This window comes from Pelophylax lessonae (genome assembly GCF_965119305.1).
Source record: "Pelophylax lessonae genome assembly, chromosome: 1".
Classification (NCBI taxonomy): domain Eukaryota; kingdom Metazoa; phylum Chordata; class Amphibia; order Anura; family Ranidae; genus Pelophylax; species Pelophylax lessonae.
The window spans coordinates 64,027,644-64,040,852 of record NC_138768.1 but is presented as its reverse complement, the minus strand read 5'-3'; the positions used below and the strand labels follow the sequence as shown (position 1 = coordinate 64,040,852).

The 13,209-nt window shown below is 40.9% G+C and overlaps 1 pseudogene across 1 annotated transcript in view; it reads right to left on the bottom strand.

Moving 5' to 3' along the window:
- Positions 1-13,209, bottom strand: part of LOC309569929 — a 46,185-nt pseudogene that overhangs the window by 11,169 nt on the left and 21,807 nt on the right. The gene's annotated exons all lie outside the window — the stretch shown is intronic.

Below are 13,209 nucleotides of genomic sequence, written 5' to 3'. Positions count from 1 at the left end.
CCTTTTAAGCCACATTAACATGGTAAAGCACAAATGAGATTATGTGTGATTATAAACATACTTCGGTAAATCCGGCCTAGTGAGTTTTTTCAACCACTTCAATACTGGGCGCTTTTACCCTTTTCCTGCCCAGGCCAATTTGCAGCCTTCAGCAATGTTGCAGTATGAATGACAATTGAGCGGTCATGCAACACTGTACCCATATGACATTTTTATAACCTTTTTCACACAAATAGAGCTTTCTTTTGGTGGTATTTAATCACTATTAGATTTTTTTTAATTGTTGGTAAATAAATAAAAAAAGGGCAAAAAAAAATATGTTTTTCTTAACCTCCCTGGCGGTATGATTCTGTCAGGAATTATGTACCAAAAGCGGTACAATTTTTTTCATGGAAATTTGGCGTTATGTATTATAGGCCTACAATTCTTAGTAATTACTGACTTAAACCTGACCAAAACAAGACTCTAGTAGACATCCCAGATGTGATAAATTTGAAACACAAACGCATGAATTATAATCGAATCAATAATATAATTTTATATATATATATGTGTGTGTATATAGGTATATATATATACACATATATACATATATATATATATATATATATATATATATATATATATATACACATATATATATATATATATGCATATATATATATATATATATATGCACACACATATATATATATATATATATATATATATATATATATATATATATAAATATATGCATATATATATATATATATATATATATATATATATATATATATGCACATGTATATATATATAATATAAAATGTGTTATGTGTGTTTGTGTTTTGTGCAACGTTTGAATTTCCCTCCCTAGTTCCGCTCCCATGCAGCATTGCTGCTGCAGGGAACGGAACTAGGAAGTCATCACACCGACAGACGAGCGGCGGGAAACTCGGCTGGCGGTCACAGCAATGAGAGATCATCGCTGGATCGCCAGGAGAAGGTAAGAGACACCGCTGCGCTCTCTGCACATCTACCCCGAGCGTGACTCGGGGATACCGATCCTAACCTAAAAAATCCACCCCGAGTCACGCTCGGGGTTACCGCCAGGGAGGTTAATTTCTGCCATATAATTTTGCAAATAAATAATCTTTCTTCAAAAAGTCAGGCTAAAATGTATTCTGCTACATTTCTCTGACGAAAATAACCCAAATCAGTGCATATGTTTTAGTCTCTAGGAAAGTTATAGAGTCCACAAACTATGGTATATATATATATATATATCTGAAAATCGATCAAACCTGATGTACTGACTATCTTATTTCTTGAGACCCAAAAACGCCAGGACAGTACAAATACCCCCCAAATTACCCTTTTGGAAAGTAGACAGTCTGAAGTATTTTGTAAGAGGCATGGCATATTTATTGAAATTGTAATTTTTTGTAAAATTTAGGAAAAATAAATTTCAAATTTTTTTTTTTTACATACTGTCTTCAGTGCAGTAATGCGTCATCATATAACTGGTGGTGACCACGGACAATGACTGGGGACAGTATGTAAATGTAAAAAAAACATAATAATAATAATATTTTTATTTGTATTTCAAACTTGTAAAAAATATTGTTTTCTTTTTTCTCTCTTTTTTCTTTTTTTTATATACTGTGACCAGGGCAATACAATGTTACCATAGTAACACTGTACCACTCTGGGGAGTTGATCAGGACTTTTCTTTTTTACATACTATGCTTGCTTAGAGGAGTAAATTTTACTGCTATAAGCAAATATTTTTACTGAATGACCGTATGTAGACCACTGTGTATTGTTGTGATTAGCTGTGATTGGCCACAGCTAATCACATGGTACAAATGGGCTGTTATTGTCCCTGTTTTTTTTTTTTTTTCAAATTCTTTATTAAATACAAAGGAAAGGCAGTCAACAATGTGTGTACAGACATGAAAAATACAATCATAGAAATCCTCTAGGTGTGAGTACAAGTAGCGGCCTTGCGCGTGTAAAAGGCAAGGACAGGTTAATTAGACTGTCTCAACGAACATTTCCCAGAAGATATAAAGTCTGAGATATATATAATAATGATACATAATACCATAATGATACATCAGTTACATATATAACATTGCCACTGGATATCTGCCAAGTGGAGGACTTCCGGCCAGTAGATGTAAATGGCCTGCTGGTAATCACAACAGAGATGACATGGATCTAAACCCATGCCATCTCTGTTGTGATTACCAGCAGGCCATTTACATCTACTGGCCGGAAGTCCTCCGCTTACAGATATGCAGTGACAATGTTATATATGTAACTGATGTATCATTATGGTTTTAATGAATTACATATATTAAATTCATTTTTAAATGTAATTTTTCTTTATTTGCTAATTAACCACTTTCCGTCTGCTCACATTGCTGCTACTGCAGCAATGTGGCTCGTTATCGTCCAGCGACGTAGACCTACGTCGCTGGACTCCTCCCCTTGTGGGCGGCGCGCGCACGCCACCGGAGGCTCGCTCCCGCTGTGTTCAGTCACAGCGGGAGTCGAGCCAGGGGAGGAGCAGCGGCGATCGCTGCTGCTCTTCCCCCGATCGTCGGGGAATCGAGTGTGGAGATCCGCCCGCTTGTGTAAACAAAGCGGGTGGATCTCCTAAGTGACAGACAGGGTCAGATTGTAGGGTTTAGCATAGCTGAACATGCGATCTGTCCCTGTGTCACTCAGTCACCTCCCCCCACACATGTCAGTAAGCACCAGGCATACATTAACCCCTCCCTTTCCAATAAAATTAACCCCTTCCCTGCCAGTGTCATTATTACAGTAACAGTGCATATTTATAGCACTGATTACTGTAGTAATGTCACTGGTACCCCCAAAAGTGTGAAAAATGTCAGTCAAGGGTCCGATCTGTCCGCCGCAATGTCGCAGTCCCGCAAAAAAAAATCGCAGATTGCCGCCATTACTCGTTAAAAAAAAAAACACCAAAAATTACAGAAATCTTTCCCTTAGTTAGTAAACGCAATAACTTTTGCGCAAACCAATCAAAATACACTTATTGAGATTTTTTTTACCAAAAATATGTAGCAGAAAACAAATTGGCTAAAAATGTAAAAAAATGTTGATTTTTACATTTTTTTGGGGGGGAATTTCATATAAAAAAACGTGAAAAATATTGTTATTTTTTCAAAATTGTCGCTATTTTTTTGTTTATAGCGCAAAAAGTAAAAATCGCACAGGTGATCACATACCACCAAAAGAAAGCTCTGTTTGTGGGAAAAAAAGGACGTAAATTTCTTTTGGGTACGGCGTTGAACGACCGCGCAATTGTCAGTTAAATTCGCACAGTGCCTAATCGCAAAAAGTGGCCTGGACGTAATACAGCAAAATCCTCCGGTGGTAAAGTGGTTAATGCTCACCATTGCACAATCCACACCCTAAAAAGTTTTGTAACTATGCTTATGACTATACATTTATATCGATTGTATGCTTATACTCTACTAATAAATTTTACTTTTTGACTCTTCATGACTATTGTGGCAACCTCATATAAAGTCCCGCCTGGGCGACCGTTCTCTTGTCTTTACATTGCTTATAACAGTGACCATCACTGTTAAAAGCAATAACAATGTAAAAAAAAAGAAAAAAGAAATCCCTGATCTACCTCCTAGAGTAGTACAGTGTCACTGTGGTGAAACTGAACTACTCTAATGATAGTATGTAAAAAACAAAAAAAAAAGTGTTTAAAAAAATTAATAAAAAAAAATGATTATGTTTTTTTTTAATTTTTACATGCTGCTTATCGACACACCAGTCATGTGATGATGCTGTACTGCGTTGATCAAAAAAAAAAAAAAAAAAACTGTGAAAAAAAACCCAAATTTGATTTATTTTTCTTCATTTTCCCATAAATTGTGACCAAAAATTACAACTTTTAAAAAACTTGGTATGTCAATGCCTTTTACTAAATACCTAGGAGTGTTTACTTTCCAAAAATGGGTCATTTGGCGGGTATTTGTACTGTCCTGGCATTTTAGGGCCTCAGGAAATGAGATAGGTCGTCAGTACATCATGATTCTTTTCATTTTCAAATATATATAACATAGTTTGTAGATTCTATAACTTTCACACAGACTAAATAATATACACTGATTCTGGTTAAATTTATCAAAGAAATCTCGCAGACTACATTTTGGCATACATTTATGAAGACATAATATTTGTTTGCAAAATGTTATATCAGAAAATATTAAAAACGTGTTTTTTTTTGTTTTTTTTTGGGGGGAAATCGGATGGGAACGGACCGTCGATCCGTTCTCATCCGATCCGATCCGATCCGATCTGCTGGACGGATGGAAAATAGGGTTTCCATCCGTCCAGATTTGATGGATCGGATGGGATGTCAGCGGACATGTCTCTGCTGACATCCGATGCCCTATAGAGATGCATGGGGGGACCGTTCAGATCTGCCAAAAAAAACTGACAGGCGGATCTGAACGGTCCGCCTGTGTGAAAGGGGCCTTAAACTTCTCTATTTACTAATTAGGTGACTTCTGAAGGTAATTGGTTTAATTAAATTTTAGTTAGGGGTATCAGAGTAAAGGGGGGCTGAATACAAATGCACGCCACATTTTTCAGATATTTATTTGTAAAAAAATGTTGAAAAAAAAGGGGTATAAATACTTTTTAGAGGCACTGTATGTAAGGGTTTACAACCACTTTAAAGTAGCTTAGTGCCGAATAGCAAAAATGCCCGGGTCATGAAGGGGATAAAACCTTCTGTAGGTTAAATAAAGGTTGAGAAATTTGAATACGATAATGTGCTTCATTTCATTGACTTTACATATACTGAAAGGCAGCTGTTACATTTAGGGTGTACCACTCATATGTTATATGCAATGCCTATGATGTATCCTTCTACCGAGGAGAATTGGTTGATTGATTTTTTGATAAATATCTGGGGTTGTGAAAATTAGGCAGTTTTTTTTTCTACTTTCCAAATTTCTTCCCAGTTAAATTCTATAAAAAAAAAAAAAACATAGCATACCAACCAATAAGTAAATAAATACATTGAACATTATGTAAAAATAAATAGAAAATGGTGCATTCCAGTGAGGTGATGCTAAAAATTAAGTGATTACATACAAGGAAAATTAATAGATATGGCCGTCATAAATTTTTTGGAATGCTCCAAAAAAACGTAGGAAAAAAAGAGAACAAATTGAGGCGCCGTAACTGAAAGTGTTAGGTGCTAAATTAATAAATATATAAATACATAAATAATTACATAAATATTGAATTATATAATTAATTAAGATAAGAAAATTGAATAGAGTCCATTTAGTTAATCCAGTGCAAAAAAATCCTCCAGTGTAAAAAAAATTCATTCAGTGAAAAAAAAAAATTCCACCACAATAGTGACAAAGTGATCTGACAAGTCCTCTTCCTTAAAGTGCTTGTGCTTGTGTTATCCTTCACCCAGTAACTTCCTGATGACGCGTTACCACGAAATGCATTGAGGTTGGTTCAGAGGCTACTACTTCTGGGTTCGTCATATCCGCTCCTTGCTGGAACGCACCTTAGAACGCATGCAGGAATCGAGCGGCGTTCAGACACTATCCTTTTGGCTGTTCAAGTGTGCCCATATTGGCACTTTTAAATGTGAGTGTTCTTTAATATTGTTTATGATAATACAAATAAATACCAAATGATATTGCGCAATTATATATTTTTACTTCTTTTGGAACACGGCACAACTATATGATTGGTGGAAAAGCTCATTACGATATCTTGTGAGCCCGGGGGGCCATTCATCATAAGCATATCCTTTATCCTTTAATTGAGCAAGCTGGGTCCTGGGGGCCCTCTGTTGTCTGGTGAGTTACTCTCATACTAATGGGTGAAGGATAACACAAGTACAAGCACTTTAAGCAAGAGGACTTGTCAGAGCACTTTGTCACTATTATGGTGGAATTTTTTTTGCACTGAATTAATTTTTTTTACACTGCATGATTTTTTTTTTGCACTGGATTAACTAAATGGACTCAATTCAGTATTCTTATTTTATTTAATTATGTAATTCAATATGTATGTAATTATTTATGTATTTATATATTTATTAATTAATTTAGCACCTAGCACTTTCAGTTTTGGCGCCTCACATTGTTCTCTTTTTTCCTACATTGAACATTATGCTAGAATAAATATTTGTCATAAAATCTATACATTCTCAAGAAAAAAAAAAAAAAAAAGGTTTTGTAAATCCAATGGGAAAAGGTTTTCTGACTTCACTGTGTATTTAAAGCAAACACCTTTTTTTTTTTGGAGTCTGAAAGGGAACCTCTTTCAAGCTTTTATTGCTGTCTGTGTCCCATTCTATTTGTGCTGGTGACCAATGTCGCTGGGGCTGGAAGTTAGGGGAAAGTCCAAAACTTTGAGTTATCACTGGAGCAGTAGTCTCCAAACTGCGGGCCTTTGCTTGACTTTATCTGGCCCTTGAGGCAATAGTCCAGCCACCGATACAGAGCACTGTCTCCCCCCTCTGACACCAACAAGACACTATTCCCCCTACTTACACCAGTGATGGGCCACCTTTCTTCCCACTGATGCCAATAATGGGGCACTCTTCTCCAACTGCTGTTCCCTTGCTCTTTCTATTCTCACCTTTTAATTACATATCCAGGAGTCCTATAAATACTAGCTTGGGTTAAAATAATACAAGATCATACAGTAACATGTTCAAAGCAAAAGAAAAAAAAAAAAAAAGAAAAGGTTAGGTGGTTAAAAATGAAGTGCCTGCTCAAGCTCACACCAAATAGTCCATCTGTGTTATACTCAGCTTCACTACCATGCTGACAGCTTCCCTGAATATAGTAAGATGGCGAGCGTCATGGGGCCCCCTACTGGCCCCGGGCCCCCGGGCAGTGCCCTAAATGCCCGTACGGTCAGTCCGCCCCTGGGCATGACACTGCTATCTGTTTGGTGTTTTTTGACTAACACAGTTAGTTCATGCTTGTACCTTATGGAAGATTACCATAAACTTTGTGGAACTTTCCCAACTTTTGAAGAGTGGTTAACCTTTTACCCTTCATTCTTGGAGCGCTATCAGTCCCACTGATACCAACAATGGGGTATTGTTTACTCGGGGAATTTTCTAATTGCACTGGCAACAGTCTAGCCCCTCAAAGGCTGGAGGACAGTAAATTGGCCCTTTGTTTGGAATGTCTGGAGACCCCTGCACTAGAGCATGAGTAGAGTAGAACTTTGCCAATGGTGACTCTTCTTCTGATGACAACTGTGTAAAAAGGCTTTCCCCTAACTTTGGAAATGTTTTTCCTCACTTGCTACATTACAGGAAGTAAAGAGTATTTTACTTAACAAGATGGCAAATAGGCTGAAAAGGGTTTACCCATTTCTTAGTCTATCAAAAAAACTGAAAGAGGTTCAACCATTGCCTATTCTATCAAAAAAAAGTTTTTGCTGTAAATATACTTTAAATGCTTTCATAGTGTGTTTGACAGTTAGAATAATGGTTACTCTATTACTGTTTTTTACTTTTTTTAAATTTTATTAATTATACAGGATTTATATAGCGCCGACAGTTTGCGCAGCGCTTTACAATATGAGGGAAGACAATTCAGTTACAATACAATTCAATACAGGAGGATTTAGAGGGCCCTGCTCGTTAGAGCTTACAATCTAGAAGGGGGGTCAAGTGAAACAAAAGGCAATAGCTGTGGGGGATGAGCTGATGGAGAAAATAGAGGTACAGTTTTCAGGTGTGGGTAGGATAGGCTTCTCTGAAGAGGAGAGTTTTCAGAGATCGTCTTAAAGCTAATAGCGTAGGAGATATTTGGACAGATAAGGGTAAGGAGTTCCATAGGATTGGTGAGACTCTGGTAAAGTCCTGGAGGCGAGCATGGGAGGAGGTGATGAGGGAGCTAGAGAGCAGGAGGTTTTGAGTTGTACTATATGCCCGCCTAGATGCCAATAACATTTAGTAATGTAGTTTTAAAGCTAAAGTCTATTCAAACTGCTACATACATGGTTGAAACACATATAAACAGCCCCAGATAGCAAGTAATTGTGCTGAAAGTTTGTAAATGACTTGCTAAACTATTGCTAGACTTGCCAGGCTTCACAAGTCTGTTGCATAATTGCAGCAAGTCTGCATTGTATGACTCCAGATCAACTTTCTTTGCAAACATTCTGCAGGCCTGCGGCAAGTTCTGGTTCAGTTATGTTGTGCAATAGTCATCCCACCACAGGGGTCACTGTGGGTGAATTTTCATGTTGTAGATTTGCAGAGGTCTTGCTGTAGACTCACCACTGCAACTTTGCTCATGCTAGCGACTTGCCACGCAAATTTGCTGCAAATTGGAAAAGGTTCATATATAGAGTTGAGCGAACACCTGGATGTCCTGGTTGGGCGGGTTCGGCCGAACTTGAAAAAAAAGTCCAGGGTTCGTGACCCAAACTTAACCCGAACCCCATTGAAGTCAATGGTGACCCGAACTTTTGAGCACTAAAATGGCTCTAAAAAAACATGGAAAGGGCTAGAGGGCTGAAAATGGCAACAAAATCCTCTTAAGGGCATGGCAAGTGCTCTGCAAACAAATGTGGATAGGGAAATAACTTAAAATAACAGAAAAAACATAAAAATAAAAAAGAATCATTTTGATCTAGGAGGACGAGGCCCATATGGAGTAGGAGGTTGAGGTGGCGGTGTAGGTGGAAGCCGCGGTGGAGGAGGACGAGGTAGCCAACACTGGTTTTTGTTTGTAATTTTATTTCTTTTTAAACTAGGGTACAACCCAAAAGAGTGAGAAAGATCAAAAATACAACAATGGCTGGGTAAGGCCGGTATACATGTCTATTCTGCACAAGGTACGGACAAGTCCTGTGGGATCCATGCCTGGTTCATTTTAATGAACGTGAGCTTGTCCACATTGGCTCTGGACAGGCGGCTGCGCTTGTCTGTGATAACGCCCCTAGCCGTGCTAAATACACGTTCAGATAATACACTGGCTGCAGGGCAAGCCAGCACCTCCAAGGCGTAAAGGGCAAGCTCAGGCCATGTACCCAATTTGGAGACCCAGAAGTTGAAGGGGGCAGACCCGTCATTCAGTACATGTATAGTATGTAAGAAACGGTAAGGAACTGTATATGGTATATGGTAAGGAACGGTGATGGTGGCGGGGGGGCTTTTTTCCCCCTTCTGGGTTGAGTCTGGCCTTGGAAAAGGTATGTGTCCTTGGTTGTGGGCCGGGCTCTCCCAAAGCTGTCTAAATTCTGAGGCCTTCTGGTAGGGACGGGGCTGCACTGGTCTTGCCAGGGACCGGGATTCTGAAAAGCCTGTGGTGTATGTGCCCCTGGAGTGGCAGTCCAGGGGTGGCATAATTCACGGTGGATGGCAACACTATGAGTATGGCACCAAGGACACTGCACTTCCTACACACATTTTTCACACCTGCCTCTAGGGCCGGGCCTTTTGGTCAGGAGTCAGGACCAGAGGAATTTGTTATTCCTGGCCGAAGGGCCTGTCATAGTATTGCAACGTGGCACTAACCTTTCACTTCTCCACTATCCCTTTCCCCACTTTTATGTGTTGTGTGTCTCACGTTTTGTGTTTTTTATTGTGGCGGTACACTTTATTTTGCACAGCGTGATTAGTAGGGTGTAGGTCCTTGGGCCTGTCCCTGAAAGTCTTGGGAGGGGGTGGATATGGCCTTCTGGCTTGGTTCGCCCTCTCTCATGGGGTCTCTCTTCAGGACAGCCCCACCTAGTACTTGGGGTGGTCGGTTTCAGCAGACCTCCTAAACAACGGGGCTGCCTGGTTTCGGCCAGGTTAGCCAGTGTAAGTACCCCAGTCCCTGTCAGGAGCCTTGCGCCCCGGGGGATCAGGGTCAGGGACCATGTGTACACCCTGTGCAATTTTTGTGTTTCACTTTTTTGGTGTGCACTTTGTTATTCCCCCAGCGGGTGATAGTCTGAGTGTGTTCACACACCACGGGCTTAAAAAAAAAAAACAGCTGGTGGTCCTGGTTGTTGTGGCGTGCCGACAAAGCTTTTCCACATTTCATACATGCTAACCCTGCCTTCTGAGGTGCTGGCGGTGCCCTGGCTGCGTTGGTGACCTCCTCCTCTGCCTTTGCCTTGTGCTTCCCCTGTGCCCCCGCTGTCAGGTGGGAATGCCACCAGCATCGCTTCTCGACCTTTTGGCTAAGATCAAGTGTAGTATCTGTTGTTATCAGTTATCTGGGTGCCACCCTGCTGTGAACATGGTTCCTCCTCCTCCTCCATCTCCTCCTCCTCCTCATCCTCCACCTCGTCATTCTCCAGAACTGTGCCCTTGCTGGACAATTGTGTACCTGGCGTTTGTGGGTGCAGGAACCCACCCTCGGAGCCACTTGTGGAGGCGGTAGAGGATGAGAATGAGTGTTAGGAATGCTCCCTGAGCACACTGATGTGCTGTCTGTCATCCAAAGGTTTAACCTAGTGCAGGCTAATTGCAGCAATTGGCAACAGGCTAATTGCAGCAATTGGCAACAGGCTGCCTTATTTAAACACCCCAGCAGCACTGTGCCTTTGCTGTCTTGTCTTCAGCTTCTCCATGTTCCTGAACCTGCGTCCTGTTGATCCCTGCCTGATTCCTGTTGACCTTTGGCTCGTCCCTGACTTCGTTTGCTTGCTGCCCGTCCTGACCCCGGCTCGTTTGACTATTCTCTTGGATCCTCCTTGTCTGCTCATCGGCCTTCGGACCTTGACCAGTCCTCCCCTGGTGGGGCGACCCTGGGGACCGCGACCTGGTATTCACCCGCAGCCAAATCCATCCTCACCATCAGAGGCCCTGGTGAAGACCGGTGGATACTTAGATTCCGCACCTCAGGTTAGCCTGTGCTACTCACCTCGGGGGACCCCATTTAAGCTCTGCCGACTGGCAATCGGTAGGCCTTCCTCTACACGACAGACTCCTACTAGTATTATAACAATGAGGAAGCGGAGTAGGAGGAGTTAGCAACAGGAGTAAAACTGAAGCGCCCTGCAATCCTCGGTGGTGGAAGGAGATTCGCCAAACAAATTTAAACGGTGTATCTCACAGTAACATAATCAGCAAACGCTGCAAAATTATTAATTTTCCCCTAAATGGGTGTTTATTGAATAGCAGAATAGAACAACACTATACAAAGGGTGTATCTCACAGTAACATATGCAGACTAGGCCGCAATTTAATATTTTTTCCCTAAATGGGTTTTTATTGAAAAGTGGAATAGAACAACAGTATCCAACGGGTGTATCTCACAGTAAAATATGCAGACTAGGCCGCAATTTTTTTTTTCCCTAAATGGGTTTTTATTGAAAAGCGGAATAGAACAACTGTATCCACAGGGTGTATCTCTTTTTATTTTTCCCTTTAATTGGTGATTTTTGAATAGCAGATTAGAACAGCAGTGTCTAAACACTGTATGTCACAGTAAAATATGAAGGAAAAAAGTTTTTTTTTTTTTAATCCAGATTAAGCAGACACATATGCACTGAGCTTGCATTACATGGCTGCTACACGCCACCCACCTAACAGACTGATAAAAGTTTTTTTTTTCTCCCTCCTCCTCACTGGGCTCAGGTCAGGGCAAAAAGATCGTGCACTGCACCCCCACACAATAAAATCGATGTAGATCGCTGTTTAATTAAAGAAGATTCTCCTATTCTTTCCCTGAAAGCAATCTCCAGCCTGACCCTACAATAATCTCCTATCTCTCCATCAGCAGCATCAGAAACCTCTCCCTACAGTAGTTAGAGCAGAGTGACGTGCGGCGCAACGTGACTCCAGCTTATATAGAGGCTGGGTCACATGCTGCACTGGCCAATCACAGCCTTGTTGATTGGCTGCCCTGCCGCAGTTGAAACCGCGCCATTAAAACCGCGCCAAAACATTAAAACCGTGCCAAAACATGAAATAAAATTACCGAAAAACGGACTGTATCCCGAATATACAGTAAAATGTTTGGGTCCGTGTCCTGGTACCGAACACCCAAAAGTCCGGTACGACCCCGAACAATACAGTCCGTGTTCGCTCAACCCTATTCATATAGAACTTGTGCTTCAAGTGCTCTGCAAGTGTACAACTTGCCAGTTAAAGTGTGCAACAAGTTAACAGACTTATTATTCAACACTGCCACAAATTTGTGGCAAATTATCCTTGCTAGCTGGGAATATACTTGTCAAATACCAGTCAACCCTGTGATCCACGCAACACTTCCAGAAAGCATAGCCAGTGCACAGCGGCCAGTGAAGTTAAGCAGCACAGCTTGGTCAGGGAAAGATTGCCAGCCTGCTGATTTGACAATGAAGCAGCGGGAGCACACTACCCAGGTTATCCCTGGGTTTCCTTCTGTAAGCATGCTGACAGGGTTAGACTGACAGTACTGTGCAAAGCAATACAGCTCTAATTATCCCAGAATGCTGATCCTCCCTTTTTAAACTGCCCTGCTGTACAGGAGATTACTGATTAGTAATCTAAAGATAGATTCAGGTACTTATAGTATCTCACAAAAGTGAGTACACCCCTCACATTTTTGTAAATATTTTATTATATCTTTTCATGTGACAACACTGAAGAAATGACACTTTGCTACAATGTAAAGAAGTGAGTGTACAGCTTCTATAACAGTGTAAATTTGCTGTCCCCTCAAAATAACTCAACACATGGCCATTAATGTCTAAACTGATGGCAACAAAAGTGAGTACACCCCTAAGTGGAAATGTCCAAATTGGGCCCAATTCGCCATTTTCCCTCCCCTGTGTCATGTGACTCGTTAGTGTTACAAGGTCTCAGATGTGAATGGGGAGCAGGGGGGTAAATTTGGTGTTATCGCTCTCACTCTTTCATACTGGTCACTGGAAGTTCAACATGGCACCTCATGGCAAAGAACTCTGAGGATCTGGAAAAAAGAATTGTTGCTCTACATAAAGATGGCCTAGGCTACAAGAAGATTGCTAAGACCCTGAAACTGAGCTGCAGCATGGTGGCCAAGACCATACAGCGGTTAAACAGGACAGGTTGCACTCAGAACAGGCCTCGCCATGGTCAACAAAAGAAGTTGAGTGCACTTGCTCAGCGTCATATCCAGAGGTTGTCTTTGGGTGGAGGGGTCAGCCTGTCAGTTCTCAGACCATACGCCGCACACTGCATCAAATTGGTCTGCGTGGCTGTCGTCCCAG